Source organism: Passer montanus, unplaced genomic scaffold (genome assembly GCF_014805655.1).
Source record: "Passer montanus isolate IOZ18808 unplaced genomic scaffold, ASM1480565v1 scaffold10, whole genome shotgun sequence".
In the NCBI taxonomy this organism is placed as follows: domain Eukaryota; kingdom Metazoa; phylum Chordata; class Aves; order Passeriformes; family Passeridae; genus Passer; species Passer montanus.
In genome coordinates this window covers 29,330,505-29,356,015 of record NW_024356505.1, presented here as the reverse complement: position 1 = coordinate 29,356,015, position 25,511 = coordinate 29,330,505, and the positions used below count along the sequence as shown (strand labels likewise).

The following is a 25,511-nucleotide window of genomic DNA, read 5'->3' as shown; positions in this document are numbered from 1 at the left end:
TCTCTGCAAAAATCATAACACAAAAGTGCATTTTCTACACTGTCCCTAATGCTCTTCCTGGGCATGAAGAAAGGGAGAAGTCTGTTCACTACTGCTCACAAGGATTTACTCTAAATGGAGCAACTACTGAGATGGCTGTTGCATGTTTATTAGTAGTAAATCTCTCAGGCTACATATACACAGAAGTGGATGGGTTGGCGTGCTATATAAACCAGTTTCTGTGCTGCAGCACTCCAAGTGTTATGGCTACTTTTTGCCTATCCAGTGCCCCATCCATTTTCTGTCCCACCTTGACTCCTGGATGCTGTGCCAGCTGAGGAGCCAGTCTGGCCAGCTGCTCTGGGCCAGCCTGGCGTGCAGCTCCAGGCACCCAGGAACCCTCCAGCTACTGCTGCACTGCCCACAGTGGCCATGGCACTCGCCCAGGGAGAGCTCACAGTGTAGAAAAACAGGCACAGTTGTTATGCAGAGCCACAATTTAACCTGGAACACTGCAAAAGTGGCTTTCCACCCTGAGAGCCTCCTGAACACCTAAACCGGTTTGTCCCTAGAGCTTAATGAATCTCCTCCCTTTTCACACATGCAACACTACACACCCTTTAAAAACAGAGAAATAAAGCTCTGTGCTGAAGATATTAGCCCCTGCTAGAACAGAACTCCAAACTCCCAGTAAGAGCTCAGAGTAGATGAGCCAGCAGTAAGTACAAGCAGGCAGAAAGCAGGGAGGAGTGGGACCCTTCCCTCATGGAATGAAGAGAAGGCTTTGAGGGTTATTTTTGAATGCTGACCTAAAAAGCTGATTTTCCATCCACCCCCTGCCTGGACTGTACAAGGAGCCAGGTACGAGCCGAGCAGAGGGAACAGCTGGCTGCTAGAGCTGTTCAGCTTCTAACAGGAGGAAGATCCAATGTGACTACCATAAACAGCAGAAAGCCCATTGAAGCGCTCACAGGTGCAAGGAAGAAATGTGCTTTTCCTGCTGTTAGAGGGCTGGTTTGGAGAGGAGTTTAACCCCCTCTCTGCCACCCACTGCAGCCATCAGAGAGGCGAAGGCATGTGGGCGAGAAACCTCCAGCCCATGGGGTTTACTCTGATCCTGCTTTTGGCACCAGTGGTGAGGAGCAACAAGTGGAAGTGTGCCATGAGGAACTGGTATGACTGTCTCTTCCTGCTCTGCAAACTCACCATGTGTGGAAGGGGAAACCCCATGGTGTTATGTGTGGTGGGGAGGCCCATCTGGGAGAAGGATGCTATCACCATGCCCATCACAACACCACAATGGGAACAACCAAGCGGGAGAATCCTGCTCTGTGCTCATGGCACAGTAGCAGTGGTGGCAGGTGGCCCTAGCTGGGACATTGCCAGGACACAGCCTCAAAGGGCTGTGCAGAAGTCATGGGGAAGTAGCATCTCCTGCACTGGAGCTGATCAGGGACAGGGAAGCCAGAAGTCCTGCCTGATCAAAGCTTGCAGGACATCAACCATGTCAGCACCCATCATCTGCAAGGATGCTGGCCAGCTTTCTGAATCTGGCTAGAGTTCTGGGACACTCACCCCACCCTCCCTTAGATAAATAAACCTAAAAAAATAAAATCAAAGCAATTGGATTGGCAGGAGTAACAAAACCACTGCTGCAGCATTCTATGTAAATAATCTGTCAGTCTGGACCGCAGAGTAAAGGCTGTGCAGAGCTTCTAATTTGAGGGAAGATCAACAACGCTGCAAAACAGTTTGTTTTTCCAGCCCTCATTTGTTTTGTTTGCCAATGACATCAGTGCTTTCTGATAGGGTTTGCTTCCTGAGGATGCCTGCTATCTTGCCAGTGTTTCCGACTTGTCCCCGGCAGCCGGTACAACTCTGCAATACGTTGGAAATAGCGGCCAAGATTTTCTCTGGAAACTTCTCAGCAGCACTCTCAGATGCAAAGAAACAAGTGTGAATGGCGGAAATCAGCATCAGCCCCCATGTAGACAGACACAATGGAGACCCACAGCCTGGGCAAGCAGAACACAATGGGATCACCAGATGGAAACGTCATCAGAGCGCCTCACCTTGGGGTGCTCATTCCATGAGCACGGATCTCACCTCCGGCCTGAGGAAAGCCCAACGCACTCCTGAAAAACACCCTGAAGAAATTTGGTTCTAGTTTCCTCTGAGCTACTTCTGGAACTCAGTCTCCGTGGGGGAAACACATTGTTTTCTATTTATGATCTGCTTTTGTCTGTAGCTGTTTTCAGTGGCAGGGGTTCCCAAGCCTTGTTATTTCGGTGGGGTACCACCACCATCTGTATGATGACCAGCACCAGTGATGATGAATGCCAACACCTGCAGCAATGGCAGAAGCAGGTGTTACCTCTGTGCTCTGAAATGACTTGCATGGCATTGAATGCTCCCTTCAAGGTGCTCTGAGCAGCCCTTTGGCAGGCTGCTTCCTTTAGCCCAAGTTCCACAGAGTGTCCTGGCACAGCAGCCATGTATTGGGTGGAAGACCACAAGTGACAGAGGATTTGGTCCTGGCTGCCCTCTGTAACATCTCTCCTGCCCTCCACTACTTGAAATGTAGGGGAAAGTGGCAACCCTTCAACTGGCTGAATACAACCCCTGAAGTCCTTCTTGAGCATGATTTGCCCTCCCACCTCTGCAGAACTATTTATAACAATAATATAAATTATTTTGTACAACTTTCAAGAAAATAAAACATTGAAGGAACATGATTCATACTGCAAAATGAAGCATACAGCATTAAGAATTGCCAAAATCAAGGACACGCAATTTGCTGCAGTCTCTAATTACATGACTCGAGGCTATTGAATTCTGCAGGACTCTGGCCTCGATTGGTGTGCAGCCTAGGTGATGGCAGTTCTTCCTGGGCTGTCTCTACAGCAGCTATTCAAACACTGCTCTGAAGATACAGCTACTAACAGGCATCTGAATTACAAAGAGTATTATCTACATGGGTCACACATTAAACTAGCTTATCTTCACTCACGTCTGGGTGACATTATTCCCATTTCATATCAGACATGTGCCAGACAGAATATTTATGCAGACAGACTAAAGTGAAACAACCCTCTCCACTCTAGGCACCCAGTCTGAAGTGCTTACAACCTGATTTTTTGAAGGACTCAGCTTTAAAAGTGAATTAGGTGCATTCATAGCAACTGCTGCAAGAACCTAGTGCCTCTGCACATGAACCTAATGGGATGAGCCAAAAAAACTGGTTGCAGTAATTTTCATACTGTGCTTTCCTCCATCCTCTGTTCATCTAATTCAATACCAACATTTTTGTCCAGGAAGTCCCATATCCCCCCACCCCTGTTAACTCCTCACCACCATGTACCCCAGTGCCTTCATTTCCCCCTTCCACACTCTCCAATCCTTCTTGCTGTCTTCCCTGTCTCCTCCAGGATCCCTTCTCTGCCCTCCTGTCTCTTGGTCCCACCAAGAGCTGAGTGACTCTTCCCACACAGCCCACCACTGTGGCAGACAGCCCATCCTTCCTCCTGCACCCCTCACAGCTTCAGTTTGCATCCATCACCCCAATTTCTTCCTTCCCCTCCTGATGAACACCTACTGTCCTGCCTACACTTCCAGCAGAAGAACCTCTGTGCCTGCTCTCTGCTCCCAGATTTGAGACCCCATCTCACCTACACCTGGAAGAAGCAGGAGCTGTCATTACAGGGATGATCCCACTCCAGCAGCACAGCCCTGGGCCGGGTCTACACAGGAATGCTCTGCTGGCACATCCCTTGGAGCAGCGAGGGCACGAGCACAGGGCTGGGTCACCAGCAGGCAGCACCAGAGGATGGGGTGTGCTGATGGATGGGGAGAAAAGTCTTCAGAAAATGGAGTCACTCAAAACAGAGATGAGTCTCAAGAACACACACAGATGTCTCCAAGCCTTGCCACCACAGATCATGTTCTTGAACATGATGGCACCGCAGCTCTTAATAAAAAAGCTGAAAGATTTATTTTCTTTATTTTCTTTCCCCTTTCTAATGCAGGCAAAACAACATTCCTTCTCTCCTCCCCTCTAGTTTTTCTTGGAAATGGTTGAATTGATTTAACTGACAATATTAAAATAAACCTAGCCTGAGAGAGAGAGACACAACCTGAAAGTCTCAGATCAAGTGATAAAAGCCTGACAGACTAGAGCAATGGAAAACAGGTTCTTATGGTTGTCTCAATACTAGATGGTGCTACTTGCTCTGTCTAAATATAACCCTGAGCTATATCCCAGGAGAATATCTAAGGCTTTGGACATTTAAATTGCTCCTGTTTTCTCACTCTGGCTTTGCATGTGTGTATATAAAACAGCCTATCAAAAGCACATTAAACAAGGTTTTTACCTTGCTAATTTCATCTTTTTCAGGACAATAAAGTCAGATGGGACTGTAACCAGCAGGTTGCAGTGGTGCTGTACATGCAGTCACCCCAGAATGCCATGCCCCTGCCCTCTGCCACAGAAACAGCCAGCACCACATCCACTGACTTGCAGAGACACGCTCCATCGGGAAAGATAAAATCAATGTGTTTGAAGAGCCTTCAACAATAATTTTCACTATGATCAAATGTTAGCTATTTAATGCAAAGATACTCTAGAACACAGGAGAAAGAGATTGGAGAACATTAATGCAAGTTGGATGCATCCAACTCGTCAAATGTTAGCTATTTAATGCAAAGATACTCTAGAACACAGGAGAAAGATTGGAGAACATTAATGCAGTTGGATGCATCCAGCTCAGTGGGGCTTAATTAAGCATAGGCTAGGAGTAAGGAAGGAGTAGGGAACTAGTCAGGGCTGCCTCCTAGCCATGAGTAAACACCTTCTAGAAATTCTCAAAGGATGAATGAAGGGCAAACATATTATCTAACTTCAAACAAAAGGGGGAAGGAGACAGATCTGAGGTAACATAGACCAAACAGCCTTGCTTTGATATCAAATCAGACAAATTATTATTCAATTCCCTTGTAAATACTTAAAACAAGTGCTGCTTTATCGTGGAGCAGGAGGGAGCAAGTGTGCAATCCAAGAAGAATTTCCATCTCCCTGCTTGCCGCCTTGCACTGCAGCTGCATCCACTCCCACATGATAAAGCCATGAGAAAACAGAAAATAGAGACTTGTCAAGAACAAATTAAGCCTAATCTATTTAATTTTCTTCTTTGACAGAGCTGGGAGTGTAGTGACTGGAGAGGAAAAAACAGCACAAGTCACACGTTGGAATGAGGAAAGCCTTGATGAATGCATGTGATAGTCTTGTATGCAAATGAGGTGAATACAATTGAGGTATAATTTACTGTGGGCAGGCATACAAATGCTTCAAATCTGTACTCAAGCAACAGTAGCAAGTCCAATGGCAACCTGAAAAGACACATAAGGGCTGTGCCTGGGGTCTTGTTCTACTCATTATTTCCATTAATGACTTGTAAATTAGGAGGAAGATTACAATTACAAATCTCTAGGGAATGCTGTGAGCATTTTCAGGGATTAAAATTAGAATAAAATCTTAATAAATCAAAGAGCCAGTCTGAAATGAATGATTGAGATTCAATACAGGCAGGTGTAAAAAAACATGTTGAAGAGGAAGGATGTCATGCAAAACAAAAAGGAGCAGTACAGCAAGAGTCTCTGGTGCTGTAGTCACAAAGAGGGATGACATGATTTGACTCAATGATCTTAGAGACCTTTTCCAAGTTTAACAATTCTATGGTTTCAGGATAAGAGCAGTGCAGGGCTTGGCAGACTGGTGAATAAGCCTGGAGATATATCAAGAGAAGCATCACACACCAGGCTCTTTACTCCCCTCAGCCCTATATCCAGTTTGCGTTCTACCTCAAGCAAGATGCTCACAAGAAGGATAAAAAATTTAGCCAAGTGTGACCCCTAGAGAACAGGGTACAAGAAGTGGGCTTGTTTAGTTGGAAGAAAAGTGCGGAGGAATGAGGGTGAGAGAATGAGACATAATAACAAGTTTTAAATATGTCAGGCTGCTAAAAGGCTGCAATAATCTTGTCCTACTCCCTGCAGAAGTGGATAACCGAAGGGACTGACTTAGGAAGCAGCAAGGGTGATTTAGATTAGGTATTAAAAGGAACTGTCTAGCCATAATGATAGTTATTGACTGTTTATGCTGGCAGGCTGTCAATCAATACAGGTTTTCAAGAACAGTCTGAATGAACACCTAGCAGAAGTGGTGCAGATGAAGCAATCCTGCCTCAGACACAAGGGATTTGGGATGGAAACTAAACTCTGTAATATTCTTCCTCTACCTTTCCCCCAAAAAATGTCTTGTTGGCATGCTCCACGCATTTCCCAGAAAATCAAAACACTTTCCCACAAATCTCTCAGCGCTACAAATAGCCACCTCACCCCAAATACAACGTGACCTTCCCCTCTATCCCCAGCCACCTGCTACAACTCTCCTTGCACCCTCCTTTCCTGACATCTCTGCCTTGCAGGGAAGAGTGAGGGGGCTGCTAAGGGGGAGCAGGTCTGGCACAGGGGTAGGAAAAGAAACTTTGCTTCTCCTCCAGGGATGGCAGGGACAGGGAGGCTGAGACACAAAACACACACCACGGATTGAAGGGTCCTGAGCAGAGAAGAGGCAGCAGATGAGCAGAGGAACCCAAATGGGGTCCTGCCCAAAGGACTCTGATCACACCATGGATACCCACCAGGCAAAGCTTCAATAAAGCTCCCATTGCAGCCAGTGCTGTACTGAAGGCTTCAAAGCTGCCAGTGCTACATGCATAATCATCTCTGCAGACTACATGAGAGGAAGACGTGCCAAAGTCTTTGCTGGAAGATAAGCCAACTTCATGTTGGTTCTGCATGTCTTCCCAGGCCAGTCCCTCCCATTCACCTCAAAGAAATTAAAAAGAAATATGTGAATTTTTGTGTTCAACTCTCATTACCTGCGGGCAGGAGAGTTCACATTTTTTCTCTAACACAGAGGTTCACAGACAGTGAAAATTACAGCTCACATCCTCTTTGCATTCTTTGAGCAAAAAGACCTCACTGAAATCCTGGAGGAACTGTGCCAGAGAACAAATTAATGATACAATGTGTCTCCAATAAAATTAGGAAGTGGGAAGGATGAGAGGAACAAGTCTTGAAGAGTTTATTTAACTCTCAGAAGGTAGTTATTCCTGTCTTGTATCTGCAGATACATCTGCAAACCCACCATGGCATGAGAGAGAGTGCACAGCATCTCCTGGGGCAGATCTCAACAAGTGACAGCTGCTCTTCAGGTGCTGCTGTTTGTTAGGAGGTTTCAGACTCTGCTTTCTCACATTCACCAAGAAGAAAATGGTACAGAGAGATTATTTTTTTAAGTAATGTGGGTGTTTGAGTATTGGGTTCACATAATGCTGAACTACATGTCCAACTATGCATGGATGGGAGTTGGTATCTTAAATAGGTTTGATTTTTAAATTTGCCATGGACCAATCCCAGCCTGACTGAGCACTGATAGGCTGAGGCTCTTCAGCATCCAAAGAGATGTAAACGCATAACAGGGAGAGAGGATATGTCCAAGCATGCACAGATACCACTGTTTGTATTAGCTGGTTTCCAAAATGTCAGCAGCTGGCTTTCACTGATGATAGACCAGCACATCAGTCCACTGAAATTGGCCCAGATTTTTTTCAGAGAAGGAGCAATTGTTAAAGAGCACTCACTGATGCTCTGTGCTCCAGATATAACAAGTCCTTACACCCATTGGCAGCATATGGTGTATTTCCTCAAATGACAGCTTTTGTCTGTCACAACAGGAGAGCTAAATAGTACATTTATTACACGAAGTGTAATTAGTCAACTCCTTGCCTCCCAAAAAGGAACTGCAGAAGAGGATGTTTTTCAGGACTCAGATGAATGTTTCCATGCTGTTTACAGTTTTGTATGGAGCAGTTCACACTCATAGAACAAAGCACAGGGAATCACATTTGTTGCTCACATCTTAAAATCAAGATATTATGTGGTAATCATCCCATCTAAAATACCTATGGGCAAAGTCCTAATAAGCTACTCCCACATCAGAACTTCATGAATAAGCATTAATTTTTGTATTTTTTAATAGAAAAGCTCTCCATCTGTATAAGACAAAAGAAAAAAAAAAGGAAAAAAGGATCTCAGTAATAACTGTATTAAATCTGTCAAAGCAAAAATTTTTAATAAGGGATCTATCACATGGCTGAACTTCTTTGAGGTGACAGTGACATGACTTATAGAGCCTGGGCTCTGTGATCAAAAGGATTACACACATTAGCATCCTACTAATCACAGCAGGACAGGCCGGCCCATCAGGCCAGGACTCACGGAGGAGGGATCCACAAACAAACACATTTCTCCTGCTCACAAACGTGGCTGGGAGCAGAAGCATTCCAAGGTTGGTGTGGTCTTCTCTTCTTTCAAAGAGATAAGGATTGTGTCTTCTGGAGTAAATAAATTCTCAGCACAGTCTTACACATCTGTTTGTTTACTCATTTTCGGACACCACCATCCTCTCCTGTGTGTTACACCCTTTATATTGCCCTTGTACGTATAACCAAATGCCCTCTCTTCCGGGCTGACCCTCTGCTTCTTCCTGTATTACAGACGCCTTTGATCTTTCTTTCTTGGATCTGTGTGTCCTGACTGGTAGTCTCAGCAGGATTTCCCCTGACCCCTCACTCTACCAGAAAATAAATGCCAAAGTAGCATTTTCATGCACTAGCATAGGAAAAAACTAGACAGATGCTTGAGAAGGCTACACACAATCAATGTGGTGCTGCTGAAGAACCGTGTGCGCTGGGCAGGGCTGCCACCAGTAAGGTAAGCCCAGACTGGTAATGGGTGACCCACTTCCTGAGCACAGATAAGCCTCCTGGACCAACAAGGTGAGCAGTCATCATCACAAGGGGAAGATAGACCACCCTGAAATTTCAGAAACAGCTGTTCATTTTTCTCCCCTTCATCATGCTCTTAGTGACTTGCAGGGTGCTATGAACATTTTTAAAAAGCAGAACCCAGCCTTTAACTTTTTTTTTTCCTTCTTTTTCAACTATCTCAGATTTTTTCCCTTGCCTCATCATTTGAGACAGTCCAAGTTATGGCTGACAAATTCCATTAATATCCTAACTTTAATATTCTTGGGCAAAGAGGCTCCTGCGGCTTTTCATTCCCTGCAGACACTGCCAGCACCAGAAGAGCTGAGGGTTATTTCTAGGTAGATGTGAAAAGATGCCATCAGTTCACACAGAGACCTTAACAATCACATCAGTGCTGCTGAAAGGCTGACCAATCCCTTCCTTCACCGCTGGAACTGGTGAGTAAGTTTCCCCAGCAAGCCCAAGCCCACTTGCCCTTGCAACAAAGCACAATAACAAGATTGCAGAAAGCAAGATAACCCTTCCACTCAAGGATTAGAAAACAACATCTGTTAAAAAACAAATAAACTGGTGTAATGGCTTCAGCAAGAGACCCAAAGGATTTTAGAGATGTAGCTTGTAGCTTGGTCAACACATTGTGAACGGCAAATTACAAGAGAACAATTGTTTCATACCAAGCTCTCCCACCCCTGAACTCCCTCAAGGTTAATTAGGATGGCCTCTGGCCAAATTAATTAGAGGAGAAGATTTGGGCAGGACTTTGCTATGTACTCATAACTAGTTCCAAGGTGACCAAGAAGTTCAGAAATGCCTCACCTTCCAAGCAGAGCTTGCTTGGCAAAAAACAAGCTCACATGTGCCATGTCATTCTTCTGACAATCAGGAGAAACACTTAAAAGTCGTGTTCCCCTAACTAACAGCTAACGTAGGAGAACTTTCTGCATCCTTCCCACTGAACAATATGCCCTTGTTTATTTTCTGTGTGCTTTTTAGGTCATAAGAGGCCAGTGAAGTTATGCATCTAAAGAACAATATAGTACTGTAATATGCCAGTTGATACACAGAGCCTGGCAGACCCTGAAAGATCCGTCTTTTGCAGGGGCTGGCAAATACAGGTTGCAGCATGGAGAAATACTTAACATCACCATAGGAAGGGAGGACGCAGAAGGGCCCAGCCTTTGAAATGACAGACTAAATTGGTATTTTAGTTGGTATTCTAATGTGCCCTGATGGCACAGCTTAGAGATGATCCTGCCTTGAGGGGCACAGCCATACCCAGCTTCTCTACCCCACGGCAGCAGTCTGCCTCAGCTTCCTCCTGCTCCTGCTGCCCAAAGCATCCTTGGAAAAGGGGATAGCTGGCAGGACCACACTTTTTACTCCAAGTGGTACCATCGTGAGCGGTAGAACTGCACAGCATAGCAGGGTAGGGCAGATCTAGCCTCTGTGATTACAAACCAAGTGCTGGCACAAATTAAGGCTCTGCAAGTGACTGCATCTCTGATCTGTAGAGCCCTTCTCTGTCATTAATCTGATACTGTTTAGCTTGAAGCCGGAAGGTTGCTATTTTCCATGTGTCTGTTACCCACAAAAAGCAACAGCCATTCTGGGCAGAATCGGAACTTCTGAAGTAACAATGAGAAACTGCTTCAGCTCACGCAAAGAAGTGCAGCTGAATACTTTTCAGCAGGACACAATTCTCATTGTCACTAGCCAAGATTTAATGTCTTGACTCTGTGAATCAGACTGACTACTTAGAACAGTTACATCGTGTGTTCACTTAAAGACATGGGACGGAGTAACTTAACGTGTAGAGCCCACGCCAATAAAAAGCCATTATTCTCAACTCTTGACCAAAAAACAAAAAGAAAAGAAAAAAAAAGAAATAAAAAAGAACCCAAACAACCACCCATCATTTATAGATGCAAGAGTCCTTTGGCATAGATCCAGTGGCAGACTAAGGCCATGATTTGCAATTCTGAGGCAATTATGAAATGACATAACAGCACAGATCTCCTTCTGACAGAACAGCTGGGGTTTTGTCTCCTTTGCAACAGGACACAGTGTAAAACAACCACCAGAAAGTAAAATAACCCAAAGAGCCATTTAACTCCTGTGCAAATATCGGAGTACAGACAAACACCAAGAGCGGCGGCGCTCGGAGTTTCAGACGCTGGTGCCACATCCCCCCGGGTCGCGGAGAGCCGGCACGGAGCGCGCTCAGGGCGCAGGGGAGCACAGCGCCCGGCGGCCAGCGAAGGGCAGCGGCTCAGCGAGCGGCACCGACCAACTTCCCCGGGACCGGGGCGCAGGGCGAGCTCCCGGGGGATGCCGGCGGGGAGAGATGAACGAGCAGGTGCAAAGGATGGGAACCCGAGCGATGTGCCCCCCGCTGCCGCGAACCGCCGTGCGCTCCGGGACACCTCCGAGCGCCGCCGTGCTTCCCCTCCCGCCTCCTCCAGCCGCCCCGGCCCGGCCCGCCGCACTCACCGCTCCGAGCAGGTTGAGGGCCCGCCCGCGGCGGCTCCGCGGGCGCTGCGTGGGGCGGTGTGTTCGCTCCGGAAAGTTGAACGGGCCGCCCCTGCCCTCCCTCTCTCTACAGATGATCGTAACTCACGGCTCAGCTGAGATGAGCGATGTCAGCTTTCTCAGCACGGGGAAAATGTGGAGAAGGGAAGAGGGTCTGTCGAGGATGGAGAGGGACACCGGCTGACCTTTCCGAAACTTGCTGTTCCTGCTGGCGCCTGGCCATGCCCCCAAAGGGCTTGTCTTCTACATGGTTTTCAAACGTTTTTAAAGCATTGTTAGTTGCCTGCTTCCCCACCTTTCACCTCCCCATCATCTATTCAGCCTCTAGAAACAGGTGAATAATTTGCAAATCTCTTTTGGTTTAATGACACTCTCAAAAAAAAATATGTATGTTTGTGAATCATTTACTTTAGTAATTGGTTGGGCCCATCAACTGCTTGCCCTGTCTTAATTGACTTTTACCCCAGGCTATCAAAGCAATTTTTACGCATGTTCATAAATTGAGTCCTACTCAATATGTGCTCTAGTTAATAGTGAGAAAACAAGGGCACTAAAGTTACATGATGAGTCCAAGGTCACGGCAGAAGTCTGCAGGAGAGCCCAGAACTGAATACAGGTTTCCCGGTGCCCCGGTTTCCCAGGGCTCTGGGAGTAATTGTCATTGACCTGCTTTTCCGTGGACATCTCCTTTTGTCTTCCAGCAGCTGCTGACACATGATGCAGCCACCAAAGACAATGCCACCAGCAGCAGGGGGACCTTCAGCAAGACCCCTTGCACCCTGTGCCTGCAGGGTACCTGTGAAGTTCTTTGTGCCTTTGCTGGTTGGGAAACCCCTGTATTTTCCTGTGGTGAAGTCTTGTAGCTGACACGGTAGTCTGTCAGTAGAAGGTTTAAGTTTTGTCACAGAGCAGCTTCATGTGGGTGTAACAATAGCAAGGGTTTCCATCAATAGCAAGGAAGCTGTGCTGCTACAACTTGAAGTTTATTATTTAAATATCTTGACTCTGACAGGCAAATTGGGAGCTCTGGGTTTTTTAAATAGGTGTCTCCTCTGTGTTGTCAGAAAAAAAATTCCAGAATTATTTTCTCGTCTGTATGGCTGCAGCTCTGAGCTGTTTGCTCTCCTTGGTTGTAGAATCCAGTCCTGTTTAAATCCCTTCTTCCCAAGACAAAAGCCTTTGCTCTGGCTAGGTAGTCATGATGAGCCACTTGGAGCAGGTCCTTGTTCCTGGAGCTCACAACTCTCTGTTGGGAATGCTGCTTTGGCCCTGGATTTAGGGAATGGGAAGAGGTGGGGAGGGGGGGAAGAGGCTGGACCATTCCATTGGACCATTTGAAATGGGACCATTGACTGAAAAATGTCAGAGTGAAGGGACATCTTTTGTCTTCATGATGTCACGGTCTGTAGAGATCATGATAAAAGCACAGAGGACAGCACATCTCAGACCTGCCTCTCTGCACCTGGGGCTAATTTTTGCTACATCCCTTATGAAAACATTTTGTGGGCTGCAAAGGGAGGTGCAGTCCTTGGAAGGAGACACTCCTGCAGATTTGTCTCGAGTCCTGCAGTCACTGAAGATTTCCCCCAAGTAAAGTCAAAGGACCTTGAAGTTAGAAATAACAGGGGAAAAGATCCTAAAAAAAGAAAACCATGCCCATGCTGCTAGGTCTTCTGTAACAGAGAAAAAAACTGAAAAGGTGAGCTGAACATAGTTCCACAGTCAGGCACCAGAAAGCAAACATGATTTTTGGGACAATAGGGGATGCCTTGGGCTGGATTCACAATTAACAACAAATGATGGCTGGCAGCCCCAGTTAATGTCCAAGGGGGATTGCCCAGAGGGGTGGTGTAACATGTTAGTCTGTGATTTGGGAAGTCTGAGGGCTGAGCTTCAGTGCAGCTGTCAGGGACTCCCTTTGCTCCTGCAGCACCTTGCCCTCTGCCTGTTGGAGAACAAGTTCTTTGGGCAGATGTTGCTTCTTGTTGTGCCTTTGCCCGGTGCTCAGATCAGCAGGGCTGTGGTCTCTGGTTGCTACTGCAGTGCAGACTGTGACTGCTAGAAGGGCAAAGATGAAGGAAAGCAGAGGAGGAGGAAAGCAATTCTGCCTTTTGATGGTCAGTGTACACAACTGATGGAGCATTTTTCCCTGCAAAGCCCACAGCCCTGCAGCTGCCTGAGCAGATCTCCTCTCCTGGCTCTTTCCAGAGAAGTGGACCATAGTCAGACATTCTTGAGTTTAGAGCTTCATCCTTAAAAGGCTAAAAGAACTAAATGTGGCTGAGAGAGAAGCATACAAATGGAGTTTGAAGAAGAGAAAAGAGCACTAAAGCCACTCACTGTCCTGGCATGTAGGACTCCAGAGATGGTTAAAAATCAGTGTGATGGGGCAGGGTGACTCAATGGGGCCACAGAGGAGAGAACCATTATTGTCCCACTGCAAGGAGAAGGGCAAAGGAACCATGGATCAAAAGCTGTGTGTGCAAAGTTGGGTATCTGGACAGGAGCACAGTGGGGCTGCATGAACCCAGCAAGCAGCAGAGCATCCCTGTGTCACAGCAGGCAGGCTCAGATCAGGATCCTGTGGGACATGGTAGAGCAGGTCTGCGTGCCTGGGCAAGCAGGGAACCAGGACTTGGCTCCTCAGGAGATGAAGAGCAGCGCCTGCAAGTCTGGCCTGCAAGTGGCCATTATGGACAGAAATTGTGGAAAACAGAAACACACAAACATGAGCAAGACAGGCCAGATGGGGGAAATACAGATGAATTAATTTAGAGGGAAGGGAAAAGGAAAAACACAGAGACATGCTGCACACCAGCCAACTCTTCAGCAACAGCACTGCAGCATGTCATCACTGGGCCAAGTGAATGGGAAGTTGTGCTCTGCTCACTGCAAGTTATTGCTGCTTTATGCCTTTATAATTCTCCCTGGCCTCAAAACCTCCCTGACTGGGAGGTTTTATGTTTATGTTTTATGTCCCATCAGCAGTGTTGCTGCTCAGGATCAGAACTTTCCTGCCATTCCTACAGAACTTGTCGTGGGCTTGGAGTCTCATTTCTGGAGGTGATCATTCATCAGTGCTTTTTACAGTGAAATCAAGCATACTTTTTCATAATTTGGTGAGGTTTGAAGTGATTAGGTACATTAATTTCTCCCCAAAAGACTGTAACAGGTTTTGTCTTAGATCCAGTTGCTGGGAAAATATTTAGTAACACATGCTGAAATCACCACATACCTGAAGTTTACCATAACTAACTAGTCACAGATGTGCTATTAAATCCCTGGTTATTTTTTCCTCTTGTCCATCCTATATGGCATGTTACAGCCATAAGATATTAAACGTAGAACAGCTGCTAGTCAAAACCAAAATAGTTATTACCTTTTCGCAAGAAAAAATTCACATTGCCCATCTCAGCAGTAATCACTTGTTTATACAATTGGCGCCTCTTTTTAGCTTGGAACAGAGGAACTTCAGATATTTTATTGCTTCATCAAGGAAAACACTAAGCATTGCTGTGGAAAAGGGAGGTTTTCGTTTGCCAGTTCTCTAGTGCTTCTTTAGCTATACTTGGACTTGGTATTCAGGGGTCCTTTACTTGAACTGCTTTATTGCTTCCTAGGCATCCCAAAAGAGCAGAAGGGGTGGGTGTGTATTGAATGAGGGAAATAGTTCATTCTGCAAAGATGATTTAGTTCACAGCAATTGCTGTCTGTGCAAGGTGTTGGGCCATAGGCTGCTGGGGAACAGAAATAGTGCACTGATAGAGAGTATTTTCCTTCAAGTGTAAGGACTAAGCTATCAGGTCTGTCAGATGTACCTTGAAGTCCTAAAGTATGACACATGAAAGTGTGCTGGAGGGAGGGAAAAAATGGGGGCAAAAAGCTAAAAATAATAGACTAGTTAACACAGAGGAAGCGTACACCCATATCTTGTGAGTTCCTGAACATTGTGAAGACTGACGAAAAGGCTGAGGGGTGTGGCACACAAATTACCCTGCAGATTTAGCTGGTTTACATTTGGGAAAATTAGGTAGTGCTTCCAAAACTTTTGAAGTGCTAAATATTGTTAAAACAATCCTTACAGCTCTTTCATTCAAGGACTTGGCTCAGGGTACTCGGAAAATAACTAATGAGTTTCTCATCATAACACCCAGGAGAAATGGGAAGTTATCACAGTAATTGCCCCTGTCACCCAGCTGGGGAACAGAACAGTTAAGCCTTGTTTTTCAGGGGTGTTTCTTGACCAAAATATTTGTACAGTCATTCAGCTGAAAAGCTCTTGAGAAGGATTAGAAGCTCCAGCTGGCCTCTCAGCAAGGTGTTGAGAGGAGGAAGAGTCATCCCCCAAAGGTAGGGGAGGATAAAAGGAGAAAAGTTATGAAGTAGCAAGGCATGTTGGTGTTGGATCTATCCTATTTTTCTTAGTTTAAAATTTGCATTATTTCTACTTCAGAGAAGACTAATTCCTACATTCACTTAATAATGTACTATAGATTTGACAGTATGTATCCATTATGTACCAGGGCACAGAGTGGTACAGTGCAGATGTTATGGCAGCTCCATCCATCTCCATGAAGCTACACATGGAGCTGTGACTGCCACATTGGCATTCCTGCAAGAGATGTGAGCCTCACTTGATAAGGAGAGAAGGCCCACAGACACTGGGAAGTGAGACATGTGCAGCTGGGAAAAGGTCTTTTTCCAAGTACAGGTTTTAGCTTGATTTCTGTAAGAGGAAGAAATTAGTAGGAGCTGTGGATCTCATTAACATCATTGTGCAGACTAGAGCGTGAGGAAAACAGACTTCAAATAAGCTGAAAGAAGAGCAGCCTTTGGTCAGAACTCATGAGTTACCAGGATGTGTTGATGATGTCTGTGGAAATGCCCACCTCACATTAAGCTGTGAGTGCTCAGCAGCCACTGGGTCATGCCTGATGTCTGGTGTAAGTCTAGTCAAACAGTGGGTTCCACCCTGTCCTCCCATCAAACATCTGGCTACAGCTCAGCACCATCCTGCTGTGACTCCAGATTCACTGTGTCATGTTCAGATACTGACCTGTTGGGGTTGCAGCGAAGACAGAAAATAAACTGAGATTACCCACAGGCTTTAGCTAAAATTCTTTGCCTTTTTCATTAAATAAATTTCAAATTTACTTGGGGGAAAAAGAAAAGAATCAACTTCATCTTCAAAACAGCTGCAATGATATTCTTACTAATACAGATAATTTAACTTGCAAACACATAATGTGTGCTGAGCAGGTCCTTATTTGGGAGAATAGACTCTGAAATAGTGGAGAACCTAGGGGAGGAGAAGCACAAGGGCCAGAATGATAAAGGTATGTGAAGTAATGTAGAAACCAGAGAGGTCTTTTGGGAATGTCTCCTCCCTTTCCTGAACATATATGTATTAACAATAAGCTGGAATAAAATAATTCTTATTATTTTACAGATAAAATAATTCTTATTTAGTTACACTGATATGTCTAGGCTATGAAAACACTGCTATTAAGAGGCAACTGAAGCCCTGGGGTTTATTAAAACAAAAGAAAATATATACTGATGGCAGAAGAACCTATAGCTACAGCAGTAAATATCAAGTAATAGAGTCTGGAAAGTTTTTAGTCTTCAAAACTTTGGTCAGACTGTAATTATTGGGAAGATAAAGGAAAGCTGCCTTGGAGTAGGTTACTCCCTTCTCCCAAGCCCAGTCACTGCCATACAGAGAGGCTCAGAGGTGCTGAGGCACCTGAGCTGGCAAGGGCATGCAGCAGGAGGGGCAGCTGGATCAGTGGCCATGGGCTGTGGGTCTGCCATTGCCATGAGAGTCCTCCTGCTTGCCCGCAGGAGGATGGAGGTAAATGCTGTGAGTGGCTTCCTTCCCCCAGCACTTGCCATGCTTTGGGTACCAGTCATGTGGAGCCTCTGCAGCGAGCCCTTCCCTGGGGAGTGCAGAGTCCCCCGGGGAGAGGAGAGCATCCTTGAAACTGTGTTTTAGTACACAATAAAAACTCTCTTTTTATAAATTATTTATGTCATGGTTTCCATTAGGTCCATAAGGACTGAATTAATAACTATTTGACCAATTTCAGCTTTTAGCTGTGGTAAAATAAGTTTTCAAATCTTAAGTTTCAAAAGGCAGCACTGCCCTTCCTGAAATACTGCCTCCCTCCAGTGGATCTACACGAGCTGGTTTTATGAGATCAAGGGGAGAAAGTTATTTACAGTAGGTTGTTTGGGTTTTTTAAATAAAAGAATTTTTGCACAGTAGCAAGGGCAGAGAGTGAAGAAAGGCTTGTTTGTAATGGGAGCACAGAAAAAGTTCAACAAGAGTTTGCAAGACCCCTTCATGTCAGTGCATTCCCACAGAGAGCCTCACCCAAAGAGCTGAAATTACAGTCTTCCTTGGTTAAAGAAAAAAAAAAATAGGAGAATGGCTTGTAATTTTTGAACCAGGAAAGCTGTGTTTATCTTCCAAGACACAGCCCCTTGAAGACGTGACTGTCATGCAGGGTTAAGGAGCAGGCAGAAAGCCCACAGACAGACAGACGGACGGACGGGCCTTGGCCGCTCAACACCCACTCCAGGCATCTCCCTCCTGGGCCGAGGGGATGCTGCTGCTATCTATCTGATACAGAGCAGCGTCGCGCCTGCCCGTATCCAAACACATCTTGACACTGGAGATTGCCCAGATCCCAGGGCTCTGGAGGGAGGCCAGGACGTGCTCCTGCCCGAGCAGCTCACCGCCACGGGAGCGGAGCGGCGGCGCGGGAATCCTTATCAGGGAGCAGCGACGTGCCACGGCCCTCTCGGGTGGGCTGCGGGGTCAAAGGATTATGACTCAAATCCATTCTTCACAGGAAAATCTTTTCCAAATGCCTGGCTACGCTATGAAATCACACAGGGAGTGTCCTGTTATCTGTGGGGGTGGAACAGAGCCACCTCTGCTTCATGCGGAAAACCAGGAAAAGAAAAATACAGCTGTGCAGAGCATCCCTGCTGTACAGTCAGCCTTCCAAGCTGCTTCCCTTCCTTTCTACCTGTTCGTAGACAGGTTTGACACAGTGAGTGGGGAGATGTTTCATCCCCACAGCAATAAACTTGCCCTGTGCAGGGTATATTTTAGTCTTGAATTTAACTCCTACTTGCATTCTTATTCTTTTACATGCACTTCTGCAGATACTGCTGTCACCCCCATTTCTTACCTACTCTCCATTGGAATTGCTTTTTGAAGAGATAGGAAAGGAGATACTTTTTTGGAAAAGTACTGGTACCAAGAACTTATCTGAGCAGCATTATGGAAACACAGTTTTCCTTGACAACCTTTTAAGTTACAGCAACTGTGCAAAGGATTGCAGGACCAGAATGTTAGCGTGTACCAGGCTTCATTTGGATTTTAAAGTCATTGAAATCTAATAGTTATGTTGTTGAAGAGAGAAAATGGAACTAAGCACCAGAATAATAGAAGATTATTTTTAGCAAAGCCTCATTCAGATTAATCAAAAGGCATCCATGTGCATTTTACTAGGTGGGTTTGTTCTGAGGTCACCTTAGGCACAATTCATGCAGCCCCCAATTCACTACAGGACTTCCAGACTCATCTGTGGAAATTACACCTCTACCTCACCATATTTTCTCTACTTCAGATGAGAAACAGACACCATTGAAGCCTTATTTATCACATCCTTTCCATCCCTGGATCAAGCTTCACCCCTGCCATTTGGGCATATTGCAGCACAGTGATACAGAAGCATCATGCAGGCATCCCTTAGAGGAGACAGGCTGTTTAAAGACCAGGGTGCTATGGGATGTTTACACCACACACACTCTTTAATTGCATTGCCACTGTGCCCAAACCCAGTCACCCCCTTAGGCAAGTCCCTGCTGTGGGGGTCCCACATTCCCCTGTCTGGATGTGAGACCTCATAAGTTCTGCCTTCACCTGACAAAGATCTGAACCTGGAAGGAGATCCTTTGTTCAAGCTCTGGAGTGCTCTGGGAGAAAAGCAGCCAGCAGCCTCTGAATAAGCGGCTGTTTGAAAGGAGATTAAACCCTCCCCTGCATGTGAACTTACAGCCAGGCAGCCTACATCAGAGAAGTCAAGCTGCATCCACTCCAAGGGGAAAGTTAAAATAGAACTGAATCTTCTTACTTCAGCTCCATCTTTTGTTGTGCCCTGCAGGCAGCATTCACCTGAACGTGTACCCTCCAAAGTCAAAGTATACTTGCCTAAAATGAAAAATGGCACACACAGCTCTATCTTTTTTATTCCCATCAGCCTCTGTTGTCCTTCTATTGAGCATGAACTTATTGGTCATGAGCAGCACCACTAACCACATAGTAACCATGTTACTTACATGTTTCAGAAGGGAAGCTGAAGAGTGAGTTGCAGTTGTTGGGTCCTTACAAGTGGCCACTGCATATTTGAAAATAGAGACAAACAAATCCCTGCAGAACTAACAATACCTTTAAGACGCTGTTCTCTATCTGCCAGGGTCCACCTTCCCCTCTAACAGAGTCACATGTATGGATAGTGGGACCTGCACACGCATTTCAACACCAAGTCAGTGGTTCCAGCCTGGATGGATTTCTGGACTGCACTGGGCTGAAGGTTTTGCAGTGAAGGAAGTTCTGCTGAGGGGTGTTTCCTTGTACAAGTGAAGGAAACAGCTTGGGGCAATGACACCATAACCCAGTCCAGCTGTTTCTGCAGCCATCATTTGTTCGCATTCTAGGATGCATTGAAATAGCACTTGGAGCATTTCTGTTGCTGCTTATCCTCTGGCTGGGCTGTTGTTAATGCAACACTCACTCAATGAAGTGTTTGGGATGAAGTCCAAAAAAGCACTTAGGTGCCTAAATCCAAGACAGTGATTCACAGCTGCCTAAGGACTTAGGTTCCCCCTTTGTATACCCCTTCCCTGAACCTCTTTAAAAATCTGGACTTCTGCAGAAGGTTGACTCTAGGTGTTGAATCTTGACTGGGCTTGGCCACCAGAGCCTGTCTGCTGTGTCTGTGCTGTCCAGCCCTGCAGATGAGGTGGCTGTGTTTGGGATACTCAGACACTCTGTGGATGTGCCAGAGCTCAAATTCAGCAGCCACAGCTGCTCTTGCTCAAACTGTGGCTAGTGTTGGTTTTTCAAGCTGTTATAGCCACCATGGGGCTCTTTGCAGCCAGAGGATCATGAAGAGAACAGCACAAAGGTGATTTTATACTGATGAGGGAGGAGGCAGCCACTAGCCTGGCTTGAGTATGTTTCCCTCATGTAACACTCTCCTCCTCCCACTCTCTAGCTCCACAGCAGAGGTGATGAAGATACCTTTCACAGAAAATAGTGATTTCTCCTCCACTGTTCTTGCTACTGGTAGCCTGATAGGGAATGGTGGAGTCAGGTCTGGCATCTGCTGCTTGTGGAAACTGGATGGGTCATGGGTTCCAGGGCTCAAATTCACTCATACTGTCACCTATCAATATAAATCTATACAAGAAAAGCTTAAAGGCATTCCTAATAAGGTACAAAATTCCTCCAATAACCAACTCCTCTATTACATTGCAGAGTATATCTGTCCATTTGCCTCTTTTCTCAAGAAGCTCAAAATAGTTGCGTAAAACTGGTTATCAAACTGCAGTGACTTACAGGGAGAGAGAAAGAGAATGGTTTGCTCTTCTACTACAGCTTATTCACCTTGCTCTTGGAAAAGCCATTTACTTCCAAGAAAGCTCTGAGTAGATGAGAAAGTGAGGCACAGCTCCCAGTGCTGGGAACTGGTTGTTTGGGGTGGCAGCATCCCTTGCTGCACTATGTTTGGGTGCTCTGACATCTTGACTACATTCACATGCCTTGCCATGAGACCATTACGCTTTGCCAAGTTTCTCCTCTTGTCTGATAAAGCAGTTAAGGCTCTGTGTGACAGACACTTGCACTTTTCAAATATAAATCTCAGGTAGAGCTCCACATGCACAGGCTGTTTTCCTCATTAAGCCCTTCAGTTACTGCTCTTTACCTAAATCCAAGCTGGGCTGTAAAAGGCTTAATCGATGCAACACATTCACTCCTGATGATGTTAGGGAGCCACTGTACCCATCTAACAGATGAGCTGATCTGCTAGCCAGTAAATTTGGGTTGACAAGAAAAGTTTATCATGTTAAACCAGATGCCATCAGCACCCTTCAGTTCTGCAAAAATGCTCTAGTTCTTCAAAAAGCTATTACTGAGATGTGTAAGGAAAACATGAGATCTGAGCCACTTCCTGCTCCAGCCTTCTGCAGTTGGCACCTCTTCCCACAACCAGGAGAAGAGCCCAGTGTGGAAGCATGTTTCTGAAAAGATTTCAAGGATGAGATTTGGTGTCTTCTCTGCCTACATGTGTCCTCAGCAGGAAAACCGCAGAGCAGCAGAAGAGGGAAGATGAGAGCTACTGTGGGACAGAAAATGAATCTCCTGTAGATCTGTCCATCCATGTGTGTCTGTCTGGGCCCCATCCTCTGGCCCTGCTGTGATCCATATTTCAAAGGGGCCATGATTCCTTCTCACGTTACTGCTGCTGGCAGAACAGCAGAGCTGGCAAGCGAGCTTTCAGGAATGTCTTCATCCTTCACGATCCATATGAAATAGGTCCAAGTAGTAATATTTTTGGAGAGCCAGATACAGATTTTGCAAAGGTTGGGAGCAGCAAAGCACACTATTAATAAAACAGTCACACTGCTCTTGGTTTTGGTCCTATTGTGATAATTATAAGCAGAAGTTTTCTTTTGTCTGGTCAAAGATTCTGCTGCTTCAACTTCAGAGCTGTCAGAGAGAACTGAGCAAGAGGGCTTTGTTCAATGGATGGCATTATCTGCTTCAGCAAGTGCCATCATTCTGCTTTGGTAAGATCAGTGGAAGAATAAAGGGGAGTTTGTCTGAGGATCCACTCTCCCATCCACTATGAACACTACTGTAGCTCAGAGTAGCCTACCAATGGTGTCTTGGCTTACAGGAAAAACAGTTTTGGGGTTTTTTTTATATATATATAAGCATACCCATCCCTGTATACAATGATGACAATTAGAACTACTTTAATTTTTTTTTTAATTAATGCTGACTTATTTTAACAGGGCACCTTCAAGAGGGAGAAAAAAGGACATACTCTCAAAATGCTGGTAATTAGATACAAAGAAGAAACTGCTAATAATTGTCTTTTTTTTGTGCTCAGCCAAACATGAAAAAAGTGCTTTCTGGCAGCATGAACCTGCCCAGGAGTGGGGATTTTGTTCTGATAGTCAATAATTTTCCTTCACATTTTCAACTGCTAAGTCTCAACAGCTACCATTAAGAATCAAAGTCTTGATGCTCCAGAGGCCAAAGCACCCACCATTTCACCTCATTTGTAATTTAACAGGTTTTTCATTTACACTATGATGTCTCTTTTAAAGGAAATCCCAGTGGAATTAACCAGTGCTCAATATCAGGTGCAGGAGGAAAATGTGCAGTGGAGCATATTTATGCTAGAGACAGACTTTCGTGCCTGGGTACGCTGCAGTGGATATTGCTGAAAAGGGCAGCTTTTCTGCAAAGTTCTGTTATATCCCTTCAGCAGGAAACAATTATCTGTAATACCAATTTCCCGCAGAATTTTGCAAATCTTTCCCTACAGGGATTTCACCTTTCTTTGTTTCCCCTGCACAGCACAGAAAGTCTGACTGCAGTGATACAAAATCAGATCTGACTCATTTTTATTTTCAGCCTCTGGCAGCTGAAGGGAATAATCTCATTTTTGACTAGGAGGAGATGAGCAAACAGGGTAAGGGCTGGTGATCTGAATCCCCAGAGGACCTCCAGCAGGGCCTTCCCACTGTGTCCATTTTGTGGTGAGATGCCCAAAAGGAGGGGGGGAGAATGCAGTGGGGGGGTCCCTGCTCGAGGGACACTCGTGCCTTGGAAGGAGAAGGGGTCCAAATCCAGGCATGCCAGGGCCCCAAAACATCTGTGGGAAGGGGCACTATCATAACCAGTGTGTGCCTGGAGATGGCCCATGCAACACCTGCTGTCACCCCATGTTGTCTGAAGACCATGAAATCCCCATGGCAGAGCCCGTGGCTGCCTTGAACCACTTTTCTTTCAGCTGCAGCATAGAGGTGTAGAGAGGAGGATTACAGCCATGGTAACCAGGAGTCACATTTTCAGCAGTTTTCTGCATTTTTTTTTTGTCTTTGTCCCCTCTTCTAAAGCAAGATATCTCCCTGCACAGCTTCCTGACAGTGTGGGCACAGCCCTGCCTGTGCAAGCAGCCCTAGAACCAACCCACGGCACATGGGAGGAGTTTGCCTTTTTCTTCCACCCTGGAAAGAAGCTCTGAGCTCAGTGTGGGGGTGCTCAGATTCCATACTGGGCAGGACATGCCCAGGGAAAGAGGATGTGTGGGGTTCACTGGGGAGGTGGGCATACAGAGCGGGAACGCTCTCCTCAAGTAGTTCAGCTTGTTTAGAGCTACTGTATAGAAAGGTTTCCTTGCATAATCCACTTTGTGCCACCTCTGTGGACATTTTTAGAGGGACTTGGCTATGTGGTTAGGGATGCAGGTATGGTGAACAGGGACAGCCTGTTTTCCTGTCCCCCGAGTCTGTACCCCCAGCAGCAGTGGGACCTGGCCCAGTGACTGACAGGGACAAAGAGCAAGTTGGATTATTTAGCTGCATTTCCCACCAGGAGGAGGCTTGTGACATCGTGCTGTCAGTCCATCTGCACAGGCAGCATGTGGCTCTGCTCTAGCCAGAGGTGTTCCAAGGCCATGAAGTCCCCATGGGTTTGGGACACGCGAGGAGCTGGCTCTGTCCTGCACCAGCTGCCCCTTGGCCAGGCGAGCACAGGGGGGCTCAAGGCAGCAGCTGAGGCAGCACCAAAGCCAGACCCTGCAGGAAACCCATCTGACAGGCTCCCACAAGCCACTCCATCACTGTTTGTCCCTCTTCATCCCCAGCTGTTTATTAACTCCAGCTCAGCTGACCTGACATTCAGGTAAGCCAAATCTGATTTTCCGGCTGAGGGAGCCCTCAGATCTTCACCGTTTCCAAACAGATTTCATCAAGGAAACCAGCATGCCCAGCTTCCAGCTAGAGGAAACTCAGACCTTTGCAAAGCTCTGGCTGAGAAACAGGGAAGAGAAGGAGCACAGGAGCAGCCCTGGGTACAGCACATGGCTGAGGGCCTGACCTGGGATGTCACATCAGGTCCCGTGGGTGGCCCAGGGTGCAGCTCCTCCCCTGCATGGCAGGCACAGGGGGATGCTCACCCCTCTCCAAAATGCAGAGTGCACCAGTGATGGTGGTGTTGAGGTCCTGGGGCTGCTCTGGTCAACAGGTTCAGTAAGGAAGGAAAGGCAGGAGTGGCCCAGCCTTTGGGGGTACAAGAGAGATGGACAAACAAGGTGAAGAGACCCCTAAAATATGAAGAATACCCTTTGATATTTTTTGAGTTGTTATGCACTTGGTACTAAAGATGGACAAATGACATTCAAATTTCTTAAGTTATTTTGTTTTTTCAAAAACTGTAGACCTAAATTACATCTGTCTTTTTAAAATATACTGCAAAATACTTGTTCAAAAGCAACAAGTGACTTAAAGAAAAACAATGATGAAATTCTAGTTCTGGGAAGAAAATTTTTCAGTTACAAAAGTCTGAGTAGCTCTGCTCTCCACAGCAGATGCTTTCAGACCTGCTCAAAGAATGTGCATGTGCATATAGAGCTGTGATTTGCCATTCTTTGGGATGTCTTTGTTGTTGGCCTTGAAGCTGCAGGAGAGCTGCCTTGTTTCCACAGTAGAAGTGAGTACAGATAGGCTGCCATTGTCCAAGAAGTGTGAGTACTTCTGTGGAGGCACACAAACCCACAGCACAGAAATTTAAAGCCATTGAGCAATTCTGCAGAGCTGTTAACATAATCTGATATTCAGCCCTCATCATCCATTTTTATTCATGGTCTTTTTACTTGTTAGACCTCTCTAGCAATCTTTAATTAAAAAAATTCCTTTCCTTCCTGAGATCTCAGATGAATGGGGTAAAGAAGTCATTTGCATAATAATCAAGGTCTCCTTCAAGGAAAGGGTAGGATCTGGATAAATTAGCTACAACGT

The 25,511-nt window shown here is 45.9% G+C and overlaps 1 protein-coding gene across 7 annotated transcripts in view; it reads right to left on the bottom strand.

Annotated features, from left to right (window-relative positions):
• Positions 1-25,511, bottom strand: part of JCAD (junctional cadherin 5 associated) — a 59,914-nt gene that overhangs the window by 17,439 nt on the left and 16,964 nt on the right. The window contains exons 1-2 of one of the 7 annotated variants that reach the window (XM_039704379.1): positions 6,678-6,851; positions 2,052-2,114 (exon numbers count right to left, since the gene is read on the bottom strand). The exons of 1 other annotated variant lie outside the window; for it this stretch is intronic. The gene's annotated coding sequence lies outside the window, so the exon portion shown is untranslated. Of the gene's footprint in view, positions 1-2,051; positions 2,254-3,647; positions 3,797-6,677; positions 6,852-25,511 lie in introns of those variants that run through there. 5 more of the 7 variants (XM_039704396.1, XM_039704387.1, XM_039704370.1 and 2 more) reach the window with 5 other exon arrangements.